At 40.5% G+C, this 18478-nt stretch overlaps 1 protein-coding gene and 1 pseudogene across 1 annotated transcript in view; both read right to left on the minus strand.

The window, feature by feature from the left end:
- The window catches only part of POC1B (POC1 centriolar protein B), a 149219-nt gene that overhangs the window by 9551 nt on the left and 121190 nt on the right, over positions 1-18478 (minus strand). The gene's annotated exons all lie outside the window — the stretch shown is intronic.
- Positions 11490-13219, minus strand: LOC102814876 (annotated as a pseudogene).

Raw genomic sequence — 18478 nt, forward strand, 5'->3', positions numbered from 1 at the left:
CGGGAGAAAGATGAGGCTTTCTACTCCCGTAAGGATTTACACCCTCGGAAACCCTGTACAGGGTCGCTATGGGTCGGAACCGACTCAACGGCACGTAACAACAACAACAAAGTCTATTAGAAGTTCATCAACTAAGACTTTAATATCTGCTGCTCTCAATTCAGTGATGTCCTCTTCTATTTTAGAGTTGCTAATAGGCCTGGTGTGGTGCTGTAAGATAAGCAACCGATCACAAGGTCAGTTTGAACCACAAGGTCAGTGGTTCAATCTCACCTCCTGCTCCTTGGAAACCCTATATAGGCTTGCTGTGAGTTGGAACTGACTCGATGACACTTAGCAACAACAGCAATATTCATTTTGTGAACAAATACTCAGCAAATGCCTACATCATGCTAAGTATGTATTTACCAATGATAAATGTGAGGACAATGTGCTGTTTGCCCTTAAGGAGTCTATATGGTGGTGGAAGAATTAAGACAAGGCAGAATCTACACCTCCCACAGTGTCTGGCACATCACAGGCACTGCTGAATAAGCAAGAAACCCATGCAGACAAATGAATGGAAGACTGCAAAAGAACAAATGCTATGGTAGTTCTTAAAAGGAGGAAATCATACCATGTTTCCTTTTCTCATCTCTTACTGGTATTTGAAGTACAGTTGAGATAATAATCACTCATTCTCAGATTCATTCAACAAATGACAACTACTTTATGGAGAATGGCAAGGCAACACCATCCTCAAGCCCTCCTTTGGACAAGTTCATGCTTGCCATCTCAGACTAGAAGTACCGGATCACCAAGGGCACAGCATGAATCTGAGGGGCTGAGAAATCTGTTATCTCTACAGGTTAAAAGATCCCACATTCTGCTCAACAAATAAAAACATAGCATAGACTTATGTAAACATCTTTGGCAGTTCTGAGGGCTAGACAGAAAACACATCACATTCTGGGTACTTTTAACAGGTTGTTTAAATGCCATAGTTAATTGTAAGGCACGAATCTTCATTTGCCATTTACATCAGAGAATAAATTCTTTTAATACCTCAATAGAAGAGTGAAAATTATGGCATGTCAAACTTTTGTAAGGAAATTAATCATTGAACTATATAATCAAGGTCCACACATCTATACTATTTATATAATTAACAAAAGAACAGTCAGGCTATTGTGGTGCTCAGTTATATACATATGTTCATATATTACATTTATTCCTTTCCTCTTCTCGTCTCCATCTACCACCTTACCACCCACCCATTGTCTGGGCTGGTAAGTCAGAATTAGTCACTCCACTTCAATCCCGTAAGGCTTTTTCATGACATCAGTAGAACATTTATCACTTTTTGCTAAATTTGTGTTACTAGATTATGCCCTCCTCTTGAGAGTAGAAGCTATAACTTTACATCATTTTTCTCAAGTGCCTACCATAGTGCACCAAACTGTGCTTAGCACACTTAGGGCTCAGCACTTATTGAACAAATTGCACATCCTGTATCAGCTCAGCCATCCATAAAAAGGAAACATTGATTGATAACCAGCATTAAGAGAAAAATATAATCCTAAAGTTAAGCTAATTTCATTCTCTGTTGAAGACTTCTCAAAGGCATAATGAAGGGACAATGCAAAGACATACCACCAAACTATAAATGCTTTTTGATTCTTATCCCCCCAAAACATATTTGAGGGGTTCTTGTGGAATAGCATCAACATTTTCTGACAAATATGAATGCACATGCAGCCATTTCATATGTAAAGTCGGTCCATGATTTGAACTTCATATACATCTTTAATAAATGGGTAAGAAGAAGTCAGTTTGGGTTTGTAACTGACATTTTTAGTGTTGGTCCAATTCTGTAAGTGGAGAACAAAACTCACAAAAACGCAAAAATGTCAACTCAAAAGTGGTCTTGATTTGCTTCCAGCCAAAGTGACTTTCCCATCATGGAATGTTCTAAAATAGACTTGGGATGGTCACTTGTCAGAGATATTGTGAGAAATATGCAGGCATCAGATCAAGAAATTCAACTGAATGACCTTTAAAGTCCTTTCCATTCCTGACATTCTGAGATTTAAAAATCACTACTCATACATACACACACGTATGTATAAAATGCCTAGAATAGACTAAGATAACAAAACATAGCAAAATATTTTGCATAGACGAAAATGAAAGCAAATTTTTGTTTTTTAAAGAAACAATGGGTCATTTACTATCAATGATAGCATGTAGGCTAGGGATTGGAAGCGTTACTACTCTATGGGACCTAAGTTAATGAAAACAAACCATTCATTGAAACAAAATGATTTAATTTAGCATCTATGTATCAGGCAAAATTCTAGGCACCAGAGATACAGAAGAGCATTAGTTATAGCAATAGTGCTACACCAAACTGTCACCAATTTAACGACTTTTCATTTATTATTATAAATACATCATCTTACAGTTCTGGAAGCTGGAAGGCCAAAACAGGTCATTTGTTGTTAAGTGCCATCAAGTCAGTTCTGACTCATTGTGGCCTTATGTACATCAGAATAAAACACCTCCCAGTCCAGTGTCATCCTTACAAATGCTGCTACGCTTGAGTCCATTGTTGCTGCCACTGTGCCAATTCATCTCGTTGGGGGTCTCCCTCCTTTTCGCTGACCCTCCACTTTACCAACCATGATGTCCTTCTCCAGGGATTGGTCCCTCCTGATAACATGTCTGAAGCATGAGAGACAAAGTCTGGCCATCCTGACTTCTAAGGAGCATTCTTGCTGTACTTCTTCCAACACAGATGTGTTTGTTCTTCTGGCAGTCCGTGGTACCATAAATATTCTTCTCTAGCACCATAACTCAAACCACTGATCTTTTGGTTAGCAGCCCTGTACCAACAAGGAAGGCTCTTTAGTGTTATCAAGGGGACCCTTATAAGGGAAAGAAAGAGGACAATTTCTTCAAATGCATGTGAAGGATGCTGTAACAGAAGCGTTTATTGGAGTTAAATGGTCACAAGCTAAGGAATAAGGGCAGCCTCGAGAAGCTGGAAATGGCAAGAAATGCATTCTCCCCTACAGCATCCAAAAGGAATATAACTCTGCAGACACCTTTAATATTCTCCTTCAACACCGTAACTCAAATGCATCAATTCTTCTACCATCTTCCTTATTCAATGTCCAACTTTCACATGCATATGAAGTTACTGAAAGTACCATGGGTTGGATCATCTGTGGCTAAGCTAACTCCAATATCTGCTTCTGTTCTCACATCTCCTTCACTAATTGTTCTCTCTTTCTTTCCCTTATAAGGGCCCCTATGATAACACTGAAGAGTCCTGTTGGTTGCTTATCAAAAGATCAGTGGTTTGAACCCACCAGCTGCTCCAGGGAAGAAAGATGAGGTAGTATGCTTCTGTAAACATTTACAGTCTTGGAAACACTATGGAGCAGTTCCACTCTGTCCTATAGTGTCAACATGAGTGGGAATTAACTCAATGGCAGTACATTTGGTGATAACACTGGGCCCACTAGATCATCCACAATAATAACTCCATCTCAGGGATCCTCAATTTAACATCTGCAAATGTTAACAAATTCACCGATTCTGAGGATAAGGATACGACCATCTTTGTGAGGCTGTTATTCTGCCTAGAGGAAGGATCAGTAGTTGGAAAATATGGCCTTGATGATAGAAATGATGCTGGAGAATGCATAATAGAATTCTGCAAAATCAATGATTTGTTCATTTCAAATACCTTCTGTAGACAGCATAAGAGACGATTATATACACAGACCTCACCAGATGCAATACAAAGAAATCAAATTGACTTCATCTGCAGAAAGAGACAATAGAAAAGCTCCATATCATCAGTGAAAACAAGGCTAGGGGCAGACTGTGGAACAGACCATTAATTACTCATATGCAAATTCAAGCTGAAGCTGAAGAAAATGAAAACAAGTCCACAAGAGCCAAAATATGACCTTGAATATATCCCACTTGAATTTAGAGATCATCTGAAGAACAGATTTGATACATTAAACACTAAAGACCGAAGACCAGAAGAGTTGTGGGATGACATCAAGAACATCATACAGGAAGAAAGCAAAAAGTCATTGAGAAGACAAGAAAGAAGGAAAAGGTCAAAATGGATGTCGAAGAGACACTGAAACTTGCTCTCCAGCGTAGAGATGTTAAAGCAAATGGAAGAAATGAAGAGGTACTAGAGCTGAACAGAAAATTTCAAAGATCAGCTCGAGAAGATAAAGCTAAATATTACATCAAAATGTGCAAAGATCTGGAATCAGAAAACCAAAAAGTAAGAACATGCTCAGCATTTCTGAAGTTGGGGGAACCGAAGAAAAAATTCAAGCCTCAACTTTCATTATTCAAAGATTCTCTGGGCAAATTATTGAATGATACAGAAAGCATCAAGAGAAGATAGAAAGAATACACAGAATCACTGTACCAAAAGGAAATGGTTGTTGTTCAACCATTTCAAGAGGTAGCATATGATCAAGAGCCAATGATACTGAAGGAGTAAGTCCAAGGTGCACTGAAGAAATTGGCAAAGAACAAGGCACCAGGAATTGATGGAATAAAAATTGAAATATTTCAAGAAAGTGAGGTGGCACAGGAGGCACTTTCTCATCTCTGCCTAGAAATTTGGAAAACAACTATCTGGCCAACTGATTGGAAGAGATCCATATTTGTGCCCATTCCAAAGAGAGGTGACCCAACGGAATGCAGAAATCATCGGACAATCTCTTTAATATCCCATGCGTGTAGTTTTGTTAAGGTAATACATAAATGGCTACAATCATACATTGACAGAGAACTTCCAGAGGTTCAAGCGAGATTCAGAAGAGGCCGTGGAAGGAGGGATATCACTGCTGATGTCCGGTGGGTCTTGGCTGAAAGCAGAGAATATCCAAAAGCGTTTACCTGTGCTTTACTGACTACGCAAAGGCTTTCAATTGTGTGGGTCACGAGAAGCTATGAACAACATTGCAAAGTGTGAGAATTCCGGAACACTTAATTGTGCTCATGAGGAATCTTTACATGGACCAAGAAGCAGCTGTTCGAACAGAACGTGGGAACACTGAATGGTTTAAAATTAAGAAAGGAGTGCGACAAGGTTGTATTATTTCACCATACTTATTCAACCTGTATGCTGAGCAAATAATACGAGATGCTGGGATCTATGAAGAAAAACGTGGCATCAGGATTGGAGGAAGACTCGTTAACAACTTGCGATATGTAGATGATACAACCTTGCTTGCTGAAAGTGAAGAGGACTTCAAACACTTACTGATGAAGATCAAAGAGCACAGCCTTCGGTATGGATTATATCTCAATGTCAAGAAAACAAAAATCCTCACCACTGGACCAATAAACAACATTCTTATCAATGGAGAAAAGACTGAAGTTGTCAAGGACTTCATTTTTCTTGGATCAACTATCAACACTCACAGAAGCAGCAGTCAAGAAACCAAACAGCGTATTGCATTAGGCAAATCTGCTGCACAAGACCTTTTTAAGGCGTTGAAGAGCAAAGATGTCAACTTGGGGACTGAGGTGCACCTGACCCAAGCCATGGTATTTTCAATAACCTCATATTCATGTGAAAGCTGGACAGTGAATAATGAAGACTGTTGAAGAATTGATGCTTTTGAGTTATGGTATTGGAGGAGAATATTGAAAGTGCCATGGGCTGCCAAAAGAACAAATAAATCTGTTTCAGAAGAAGTGCAGCCAGAGTGCTCCTTGGAGGCCAAGAGGGCCAAACTTCATCTCTCATACTTCGGACATACTGTCAGGAGGGACCAGTCGCTGGAGAAGGATATCATGTTTGGTAAGGTGGAGGGTCAGAGAAAGGAAGACCCCTAACAAGATGGATTGGCCAAGTGGCAACATCAATGGACTCAAGCGTGACAACAGTAGTGAAGTTGGCCCAGAACCATGCAGTGTTTTGTTCTGCTGTGCATAGGGTCACTATGGGTCGGTACTGACTCGATGGCACCTAATAACAACAGCTACTAGGAGTGAAGAAGCCGAAAAGGTCCTACTGTTATGGGGCCTATACTGCAATGGGGAAGCAGAAAAGATATAAATAATGTATGTACAGTCAGGTAGCGACAGGGTTATGGAGAAAACCAAAATTAGGTACATTAGAGAGAGTGATGAGGGTTAGGCTTTCTGACAAGGTAACATTTGTAGTCATCAGCCATGTGAATTTCTGAGAGAACCATGTTCCAGGCAGAGGGACTATAAGGGCAAATGCCCCGAGACAAGAGCATACTTGGTAAGCTAAGGGACAGTAAAGAGGCCAGGGTGGTTGGAATAGAGGGAGAGAAGGGAGAGTGGAGGAATGAGAGGAAGCTGGAGGCCACATCATGAGAGGCTTTGTACACCAGCACGGAGAAGTAGGAATGGTAATGGTCCAGAGGCCAAGTGAAGAAAGAGTTTCAAGGAGAGAGTGACCACCAGGATCAACTGCTACAGAAAGGCTGACTGTTAGGTGCTGTCGAGTCAGTTACAACTGTAACAACCCCATGAACAGCAGGAAGTAGCACTGCTAGGTCTTGTGCCATCCTCACTCATCTTATTGGGTCTTCCTCTTTTGCACTGACCGTCTACCAAACATGGTATCCTTCTCCAGGCACTGGTCCCTCCTGATAAAATATCCAGGGTATGTGAGACAAAGTCTTGCCATCATCTCTTCTAAGATGCATTCTTGCTGTACTTCTTCCCAGACAGATTTGTCTGTCTTTCTGGCAGTCGATGGTATATTAAATATTCTTTGCTAACACATTCAAAGGCATCAATTCTTCTTTGACCTTTTTTACTCACTGTCCAGCTTTCACATACATATGAGGTAAATGATAATACCATGGTTTGGGTCAAGTACACAGTAATCCTCAAAGTGCCAACTTTGCTTTTTAACACTTTAGAGAGATCTTTTGCAGCATATCTGTCCAATGCAGTATGTCATTTGATTTACTGACTGCTGCTTCCATGGGCACCGATTGGGGAATTCAGGTAAAATGAAATCCTTAACATCAATCTTTTTCTTCATTTATCAGGGTGTTGCCTTTAGCCCAGATATGAGGATTTTTGTGTTGAAGTGTAATCTATACTTAAGGTCTTTGATCTTCATCAGTAAGTGCTTCAAGCCTTCTTCACTTTCAGGAAGCAAGTGTATCATGTGTAAGTCTTCGTCCAATCCTGATGCCATGTTCTTCCTACAGTGCAACTTTTCAGATTATGTGCTCAGCATATAGAATAACACATACCTTTCCTGACTTTAAAGTAGGCACTATTCCTTCGTTCTGTTCGAATGACTACCTCTAGCTGTATGTACAAGTTCTGGATGAGCACAATCCATAATTTGTTATGATCCACACAGTCAAATACCTTTGCATCATCAGGTAAACATGTCTGTAGTATTCTCTGCTTTGTCAAGTTCCACCTGAGATCATCAGTGATATTCCACATGCCACGTTCTCAGCTGAATCTGTCTTAAATTTCTGGCAGTTCCCTGTTTATGTACTGTTACAACCATTTTTTAATTATCTTCAGCAAAATTTTACTTGCCTGTAGTGCCAATGATACTGAAATGAGTCCCTGGGATCTTGACACATGTGGTTTCAGTGGAACGGGGCAGACAAAAGCTAGATTAGAGTGGATTCAAGATAAAGTAATGAAAACTGTGAATGTAGGCAACTCTTTTAAGGAGCGTTGCTCAAGGGGAGCAGAGCAAGAAGATGGTAAGGTATGAGAGGTCGATACTATTAATTTTTAAATATACTATACATTACAAATGCTTGCTGGTAGAAAAGACTGAGAGGAAAGAAAGGGTTGATGGCATAGGACAGCAAGGGTGTAATTACTTGGTAATGGGTTGGCAGTGCTTACGGGGCCCATGGCCCTTTGTATGTCAGTATAGCTATCTACTCCAATTCAGCTTGGGCACAGGCGGATACTGGCATGGAAATTGATTTCACCTGGGCGAGGACAAAATAAGAAGTTGATCATGTGCATGGATGTAATAATGAACAGTAGAAGATAAACTGGGTAAAGGAGAGAGGCAAAGACAGAAAGGGTGGGCAGTGAAAAGGCAAAACGTTCAACATATTGGAGGTCCTGGTGGGGGGTGGAAAATGATCATATTGGAGGACTAGAGGAAATGGCAGCCAACGAGGGGGAGGCTTCTCTCTGAGGATACTAGCAGTACAAAGGAGTCAGACAGTCAGTGAGTTCATCTGAGAATCCTGACAGAAACAGACTACCTTTCAGAAATGACTCAGAGGGCTGCTCTTCTCGTTCTTTCCCTAAGATCAAAAGCCAGTGTTGAATAAGGAGTGAATGGACTAATTGGAAAAGGAAAAAAAATCTATAAAATCACCACTCATGTGGGGTTATCTCAGGGTGACAACATAGGATTTTTTTTTCTCAATTTCTAATAGTCTATTTTTCCTGAGAGAGAGATCCTATCTCTTCTATGCTAACAGTGTACTATGGCAAAAATGACTTCAAATATCCCTCACATAGCACTCTTTACTCAGCTGGGTTCAATAATTCATGGCAATGGCCACACAGAACTCAGACACCTTACTCATAATTATGGGGTTTACTAGGAAGTGAACAGGTTACAATTCAGGGTCAGAAATGCTCAGGGCACAGTTCTTCCAGTCAGAACAGTCTCTCCACAGCTGTGCCCATAAGTAGTTCTCTGTCTGTCTGGACAATGTCACAAAGCTCTTTTAGGGATGCTGATAAATGCCCACAAGCATACCATTCCACCATAACTCTCAGCTTGAAGGTACTCGGCTCTAGCTCTGTGGGTCAGCAAACCTAGCTCCCCAATTAAATGTTTGGAGGCACCCAATTCTGCAAGCAAGCCTCTGGCTCAGTCACTCAGCTTCCCTTGCTCCATTGACTCCATGCTCTGTCTCATGCTCTGGCTCTTGCTTCTCTGGTGTCAGAGCTCTTTGTCTCTGGGTCAAGGAGGTTCAATGCTTTTGGGCTTTTGGGGTCCAAAGGACACACTCCACTCCTGGTTCTGTTTTGATGGTAGTGAGATACCCAATCCCCACTTCTGAGATGACTCATTTGATGGACATCAGTGTTCTAGGTTTTTACAATTACAGTTAACCCTTCCAAGCACTCACAAGTGAATCATGTCATCCTATCAACATCTTTTCCCATCTTCTCCTACCCAGACACATCAGGACAAAGCACATTGTTTGGTGGGAGTTACAAAGATTAAGGCTAGAAGAGACTTATTAAGTAATTCACACACCACAATTGTATATCCTGATCATGTCTGATTTAAAAGTATTTCTAGGAGACAAGCAGAGAATATCATATTGTATCAGTTGTATCTACCAATCTAAATTTGCTGAACTGAGAACCAGTTCTTGTTTTCCCCTTAGGAGAAATCACACTTCCTTTTCTAAAAGAGCCTTCAGGCTTTAGACTGATTTTTTTCTTTCCCAAACCAAACGGGAAATATCCTTTTTTGTCAGGAGAACTGCAAAACATGCCCATGTGTAGCTCTAAATGAGACTATCTGAATGATTAATTTAGCCACTAAGAAAAGATGACTATCTGACTTTTTCTTTAATCTTTATATTCATCTCTAGAGAGACTTACTAATTGTGAAGCTATAAATGGGTAGGACACAATCAGGGCAAATCTGCACAAGTTTTCCTTCTATACTTCACTCCTTACATTAGTAAAAAAAAAAAAAAACAACAACAAACTATGAAATCCTTCAAGAAAGAGCTACTCCCTAATGCCCTGTGCTGAGTCTAGAAAAATACACTGCACTGGATATGTTCTAATTAATAACAAAATACAGACAAAAATTCTTAGGGGAGGGGGAGGGGATGGAATTAATATTAAATCAAAGAGGCTACAGATGTCATTTCTAGTGTTCTAGACCAATAAATACCAATACCACTCTGTACATTCAAAATTAAAGACACATAGCTATTTCTTCTTTTGTGAACCCTGTGCTTCCATACCTCAAAGGGCTAGAGAGGGAGGGATTCACCTTTATTAACTCTTCATATAGAACTCAATTAAGGGCCATTTATGCAGCACGCTAAAATGACTATGCAGAAATAAAATAACTTTATCATTATCCTCCACTCTTTGATCAGAAAGGCTTCTGTGAGTGAGAGACAGAGATTAAATTCTGATGCAGGTAACAACTCATATTACACAACAATGAAAAAGACATATTTTATATTCAAATAAGTATTGTTACTGTTGTTGTTAAAAGCTGTTGAATCTGTTCTGACTCATAGCGACCCATGTAGTGTTTCCGAGAAGCGGCTAGTGGGTTTGAGCTGCCCACTTTGTGGTTGGCAGTCCAGTGCTTATCCTACAGAGCCATATCAAGAGTCTGTTATTGTTGTTGTTGAGCCGTCAAGTCATTTTTGACACATAGCAACCCCGTACAGGATTTCCGAGGAGCAGCTGGAGAGCTTGAACTGCTGATCTTGCAGTTCAAACAGCTTTGCAGTCTGGCGCATTAACCCACAGCACCACACCAGTTATTGTCGATAGTTGCTGTCAAATTTGTTCTGACACATGTGTGGTGACCCAAGTATGCAGAGTAGAATTTCTACACAGGGTTTTCAAGTGTTTGTTTATTCCACAACTTATGCACCTATTCTACTGTTAACCAACATTGGATGCTACAAATGAGCATCCTTCTATCTGTCTCCTGGTATCCAGTTACTCCTAACTTATAGATCTGTTCAGGGACAACTGACATCTTTATAATACTGAGCAGCCTTATGAATAAATAAATAAATAAATAAATAAGCAGCCCTGGTGGCTCTGTGGGTTAAGTGTTGGGCTACTAACTTCAAGGTTGGTGGTTCAAACCTACAAACCATTCTGGGAGAAACATGAAGCTGCCTGCTCCCATAAAGATTTACAGTCTCAGCAACCACAGGCAGCAGTTGTATTCTGTCTCACTGGGTCTCTAAGGGTTGGAACTGACTCGATGGCAGTGAGGTTTGATCTATAAATATTGTATTTAAAAAACAAGGAGTACTTTATGGACCTCATGTTATTCTCACTCAGGGGCCAGACTAGTATTCTATTTATCATTTCAAGTTTAGTATATAAGGGGCTCCAAAAAGTTCATGGAAATATTTCATTATCTTTTTTGTTTGTTTGTTTTGTTTTTTTTTTCGTTTTGAAAACTAGTGCTTTAATGTACTTCTATAATCTAAGGAGCAATGGAGACTTGTGAAAAAAACCTATCCCACCAAGTTTATAATGAGGTGTGAATTCAGTAATACTTCTTTAAGAAGGAATGGAGCATCCTCAACATCAATTTAACAAACAGACTTGATTTTCTTCGCTAGTTCAAAGTTAGGCAGGAGAGGAAGGAACAGATTCAGAAACACAATTTGGGAAGGTGTGGTTGTTCATCTCATGGGTATGTGATACTCTGAAGAGAAGCTGCTTGAGTCTTATATTCCATTCCTTCACATCTGTAGAGGAGTTCGATACAACCACTTTTCTTTATCAGCTTTAAGCTGCATACAGGCTAGGAGATCACAAACTGCAGGAAGGCCATAGCAATCTGGGGGAAGTTTTGTTCCTCATTTAGGGGTGAATTAACCAATACTTCCTGAGCTTTCTTTCCAAGTAGCCATTTGTCTTTTCCAGAGAGTACCTGGCTGAGATTTCGTGTGGCAAAACCCAGTGAGCTGGATTAAAGGGACACCAGGAAGTGGGCACTGGACATACACGCTTTTGTTTGCCAGCTCTGTCCTCAGTACTAGGTACTCTCTTGTGACTTCCTTCTTTGCATGATGGTCTCATAAGCCACCATAACAAGGGAATCTTCCTTATGACTTGAAAGGAACGAGCAATTCTAGAAGAAGCCATGACCTTTGGTGCCGTAACTTGTTCTGGTGCCTTTGTTCTGGAAGGACAGAGACACATATTTAGGGAATCTTTAAGCTTTTCAAGCTCAGATTTTGGATCTAGAGGCATCCCATTTTTATCTTTTCCTTCTTGGACACAGCGCTTCCTTCTCACAATTTTTGTCACCCATACTCAGAAAAGCTTGTGCAGGGCTCATGGTTCTGCATACCTCTCCTACTTTATATGGTTCTTGCTGGTTCTGGACCATGGTAACCATGTTGGGGGTGGACGATGGTTCCTTAACTGCTAAGTGGTCCTTTAGGCACTTCAGATTGTCCAGGTTTTCAATTTCCACACCTTTGGGCTGGTTGCCCTGACAATTGGTACAAGTGTCAGGTTTGACAAGCCAATCACTCACATTAAAGGACTCCTGGAAAACCTGGAACAAGAGCTGAAACTTTTCATAGTTTCACAGCTGCCATTTTCAGTCCTCTCTAGCTTATGGGACTCCTGGGGAGTCAGCAATCAACCTGAAAGGTCTGCCTCACCTTGATCAAGAAACTCCACACCTCTAACGTTTCCACCTTTAATGGAGAATGAGTTGGCACAAGAACTATTGCATTTTTGGTGACTTGGTTTTTCAGAAACTTCTTGTTTCTGAAACTGACTCTTGAGAAGCCAGTTTTTCCAAGCCCTTTAGGTTGCCCAAGACATCACTGAAGAAGTCGTAGGCTCTGGGAGAGGTCTGACTATTCTCCAAGGTCTGCTTTTGGGAAAGCTAGTCCTGGGGATTGGGGCTGGCCATGTACGGAGCCTGATGACCACTAGCAGGTTGGCTTCCAAGGAGCCACTCGCTGAGATGACAGCTGTGGTGCTGGCTGAGGACTTCTGCTCTGGCCCTGGGATATAACCTCTCTTCTCCAAGAAGGGGCCAACAGTTGAGTTTTCTGGTTTGAGAGTCAAACTGCCCAGTCTCTGCAAGCACACAGAGACTTGATTGGTGAGATCTTTGTTTGGGGAGCGTTCCAGTTGATGAATAAGACAATTGAACTGGCCCAGTAACCAGTAGAGCTGATGGGCCTGGTGTTGCAGTGTCTCCTCTTTCAGTTGATAGATGAGGTCTGCCTGTTCATACAGCTACACCTCATGACTTCTAAGGCATTCCAGGGGACAGCTTACGCAGCTATGAATCTGAACTTTGACCTCTCAGAGATTATCTTTAATTTGCTCTTCAGCCTGAAGAACTCCACCAATAGCAAGCTCCAAGTCCCTTTGTGCATCACAACACCTCAAAAGGGGGTTCTCGATTACTGGGCCAGCCACTCTGATCCCATGAAATGCTCATTGCGCTCGTTCTGAATGTTGCTGTAGGAGAACCCAGAGAACCTGCGGTAGACGGAGACACAGCCAAACGCCAGCCCAGGGCCTAGTTCTCTCCATTACCTTTTCATTCACTTTTCTACCAAACCTTCTGAAGCCCCCTTGTATATGCTGCAAAAGTAAACACAGCTACACTAGTGTTGTATCATACAGAAAATCGACCAAATTAACAGTTCAAAATATGTCCTAGATAATCATTTTCATTATTTTTGTGAGGCATAATTAGCATTATTTAGAATTCATCTTTGAAAAATAATTTCTAAGACTTGCCTGTTTCTAGGATTAATAATATCACTCTTTAGCTTTTCTAACAAGTCCTATTTTCTATCCCTCATAACTCTTCAAATGCCAAATTCAACAGAAGTAGGCTGTGTTAGGAGTCATAAGATAATTTCTTTTTAAATCATACACATAAAGTAATCCATGCTTTGCTCACTTGAATAAGACTTCAGCTTTCTAACTGTATTTATTTTAAATGCTATAAAGAAGCAATTTTAAGGCAGGAGTCCATTCAGTTATTCAACAAAGCTACATTCAGAAAACTGGCACGCTTTACAGAACATCTTTTTGAAGGGCAAATATTGTATTTACTTTATTGTTCAACTTAGTATCCAGCACAATGTTACCATTCTACTAGTGCAGTAAATAAGAACTATGTGATTATAGAATAACAGCAATGTACATTCACAGCTAGGTACTGAAAACCACCCTTCTATTTATTATTCATCAAATCATTCAAAAAAAACGGAGTGAACACTTTCCATATGTACTTTGCACACACAGTGTATATTAGTTGCATTTCTAAAGTAATGAAATCTTTCCTCATCTTCCCCAACAGATGTAATTTCTCTCCCCTCCAAATTATCATAATAATCCATTTTCTCATATTAAGGCAATTATAAAATGTCCCCTTGCATTTCTGTCTTTTTTGATATATTATCCGTGATACCATATAATATAGTGCCTATGTGAATGGACATCAAGTCATATAGATCTCTTGGGTGTACTGACTGTATAACCTTGGTCCAATGAATTAGCCCCTTGAAGCCTTAGTTTCCTCATCTGTAAAATGGGAACAATACTACAGGACTACATTATAAGGTTGTGAGACTGTAAGTAAAGAACTTTCTCATATTGTGTCTTCCTCTGAACCCATTAACTTCTAAATTGAACCTTTCTAGAAGGAAGAAGGCATAGCTTACTTTCTTTCATACAGTGGGCAACATGCCAAGTACCTCTTGTGTAAGGTACATATAACTAACAAAAGTTTGTTGAAATAAAGTATTTCTCAATCCCTTATATTCCACACCTCTTTTTTTCCACATCACCTATCTGTGTGTCTGGTTTCTTAATAATGACCTATTTCAGGGCACGTGGGAGCTCAATATATAAACGTGCCACGTTGTTGTTAAGTGCTGTCAAGTTGGTTCTGACTCAAAGCAACCCTGAGTAGGATTCCTGAGGAGCTTTGCAGTTAGCAGTCCAGTAACTAAAATATTAACCAAGTAATAAAAGAACAAAGTATATGCTGAATGTACATTTAAAATGAAAATCACTTTTGAACAAACCCCAAACAAAAAATTAAGACATTTTCAAATATAGTTTTTAAAACAAAAAAAAGTTTCCATTTTTAGGCAGCTGATCAAAATGTATACCATCTTAGTAGCCAAAAATCCAATATCTATTATAAAAATTCAGGTCATCTTTTCTCTCCTGTCTCAAACCCTCCCACCCCATGGTGCTGTCAACCTGAAATGTACATAGTTCCTTGAATCCACCATTCTCTCTCTAACCTTCTGCCCCCACTCTAGTTCTTCAGGTTGTGTGTGCTCACACACACACAACACTCCTTATTTAACCTCTCCACTAATGTACTCCCATAGCAACTTAAGCATATATCCCCATCATTGAACTTCTGAGTCTTTCAGCTGTATATTCCCATTGCTGGGTAAATAACAGGTACTCAATAAACATACAGAACACAAGGAAAAATCATTTATACTCAGTGTCTCCTTTGTTCACCTCCCTCTTCACTCTGTTCAACTCACTTTATATTGGCTTGCACCTGCATTAGTCCATCAAGAAAATTCTCCATACGGTTACCAATAATCTCTGCTAATTTCATTAAATGTTTTCTTAATCCATCCATTGAATGCTAAGTGAAAGAAGTGAAACACAAAAAAACACATATTGTATGATCCCATTTACATGAAATATCCATGACAGACAATCTACAGAGTAGATGAGTAGTTGCCTAGGGCTGGAGGGCTGGGGGAGAAAGAGGAGAACAGTAACAGTGAAGGAATTGGCAGGGACAGATAGCTAAAGGATAAGCAGAGTTTCTTTTTTAAAAAATGTTTTAGTGTGGGTTATGTGATAGTTTATATGGGAGAACATTAGCTTTACATTCATCCTATTATATATCGTTACATTGCCTTGGTTACAATCCCCTCCATGCATCATCAACTAACCAAATGGTACATCACACAAGCCTGTTCCTGGTCATCAGCACACAGTTCCTCTCCCTCTCTGGGTCTAGAGTTCCTAGCTGCTCCATCTCTCCACATTATCGTCTCTGCTTCCCTCTCTGGCATCACTGTTTCTCTGGTTAGGGTCCTGCTTTCTGCTCTTCTCCCTTGATGGTCCCAGGGCCGTCCACTCCTGGACTGCAAAGTCAACCACTCCCCTCCTTTTGCTACAAAACATCTACCTTTACATTTCCAACCCTCACAGTCAGTCCTGATAGTAATTATTCACTATTGTACCACATGAGTGCTGTCCACATCTCCTTTCATCAGTCCTGCCCAGACATATTGAATACTATTCGGTGCAGATTCTACCTTGCTCCACACACTCTGGATCTAGGCTCCCTCTTGAAAGCTTGTAAGCCAGTCACTTCTTGTCTTTGTAGCCCCTCCCCACACACTTTGTGTAGCCAATGTCCAAGTTGCCCATCCTGGTCTACCCTGTGTAGGGAGGGGATGGGAATGATCCTCGCTGTAAAAATTTGTTCCCTCTTTTGAGCTATTGCATCCATAGGTGTAGGTCAAGTTCATCAAATTGTATCAGATTACTCTTTTTTCCTCTTCTTTCTTCTTCTGGTTGAGCTCTGATCATCCTGTCATTTGAAGCCAGGTTAAGTGGGTTTTATCTGCAAGTGTGGCTGTTCTTATGCATATGCCCTCTCTTCTTATCAGCTGGACGCTTCACTCTCCACTCTAGTCCTCTGTGGCTATGTCACTGACTCTGGGCCCAAGAGTCCCCAGGTCTTGCCACACTGCTGGCCAACCAGGTCTCCACCCGGGTTCACAGGGATCTATTGAACTCTGTAGGGTTTAGCTCACAGCTTCACTGCTGTTTTTCCCTCACTTCCTTTATCGGTGATGTGGTCACCAATCAGAGCACGTATCTGCTTGTATATTCCCACTGAGTTTTAGTCTTGGAAGGGGGTTTCCCCTAAGGGGACCCAAACACTTGCCTTGATGTCTCCTGGACTAGCAACTTGCTTCTTCTTGTAGTAATCAGTTGGACTGCTGTTACTGTTTTGTATTTTTCCTGTTGGTCTTTCTTTCTAGAAGTATCTTCTGTTCTTCTAGCTGCTCCAGGCTGGTCTGCTTATCATTTCAAGTGGAAATTTCCCACCTCAGTAGATTCTGGATGGGGTTCAGGATTCCACCTATAGTCTTATGTAATGCAGAGGCTCCACAGGAAGCAAGTTCTAGCCCCATTTTAGTTATTCCAATCAGTTACAGGCAGAAGATGGACTTACAAGCTTTCTATGGTGATATTTCTGGCTATTCCTTTCTCTCCCCCTCAAGTGTCTATTTTATAATGGTATGCCAGGGAAACCAACATTCAAAAGACAGCCAAGTATTTTAAAATGATTTCCCCCCTTTTCTCCATTCCAACCATGTCTCAATCCCTGTATCCCAGAGCCCTGTTGTTCCAAAGTTGTGCATACATCATTATTTACCTCAAGCAGGGTTTCTTTTTGAGGTACTAAACATATTCTAAAATTGATTGTGGTTATGGCTGGATTCCATATTTAAAGGAGTGAATTATATGGTATGTGAATTCTCTCTTAACAAAGCGGTTTAAAACAACAACAAAAAAGGCTTTAGATAAGCACTTTTCAAACTTTGAAGGACACACAAATCATTTGGGGATATATCAAAATAGAGAGTCTAATTCAGCTCATTTGGGGAAGGACTTGAGAATGTGCTTCCAGGGATATCTGAACAAACTGTCCATGGACCACATTTTGAGTTTAGATCTCAGCCCACACTTCTTTTTCAGAGACACAATCTCTGATCCAACTCACCTCCCTTCTTGGTTTCATCAGATGTCCTCAATCCATATCCTTCTCATACATGTAGTTCTTATGATAGCTTTTGTTCACTATTAAAATCCACTTCTTCCCACCCCAAGATCCTACCATACCAAAAAACAAAGCAAAATCCACAGCCACTGTGTCAATTCCCAATCCTGGAGACCCTATAGAACAGTGTGGAACTGCTCCTTTGGGTTTCTGAGACTAAATCTTTACAAAATCAGAGTACCTCATCTTTTCTCCCTTGGAGCAACAAGTGGGTTGAACTACTGATCTTATAGTTTAGCAGCCCAATGCTTAATCCACTGCGCCACCAGGTCTCCTGAGCCTATTGTTGCTGTTAAATGCTGTTGAGTCGGTTCCAACTCATAATGACCCTGTATAAGGTTTCCAAGGAGCAGATGGTAGGTTTGAACTGCTGACTGTGGTTCGCAGTCGAGTGCTGATCCTACAGCACCGCCAGGAGTCTATCACAGTACATAGCAAATTGATTATTTATGAAATATATGGATACTATTCATGGAGTTAGCCTTTGCCTCAAGCCAAGTCATTATCCTTCTTGTACAATACTAACATGACAAGGCTTACCTCCCTGAGTTCAGATCCCACAGAAATCCAGCCCATCTTGAGTTAGCACTCAGACAGATTTTCAATCCCTGCAAGATGCACTCATTTTGGGTCTGGAGAGCTATGGCTTGAAGAATAATGAATTTCAAATGTACTGGCTTCTCCACTCTAGCAAAGTCTCCATGTACAGTCTGCCAATACTTTACCTTTGTTTTGTACCAGGTATATGAGAGGGTTTCAAAAATTCATGGAAAAGTGGAGGAAATGATAATGGAATTTTTCCATGAACATTTTGAAGCTCTCTTGTAAAAGAAACAGAGGAAAACA

This window comes from Chrysochloris asiatica, unplaced genomic scaffold (genome assembly GCF_000296735.1).
Source record: "Chrysochloris asiatica unplaced genomic scaffold, ChrAsi1.0 scaffold00149, whole genome shotgun sequence".
Classification (NCBI taxonomy): Eukaryota; Metazoa; Chordata; class Mammalia; order Afrosoricida; family Chrysochloridae; genus Chrysochloris; species Chrysochloris asiatica.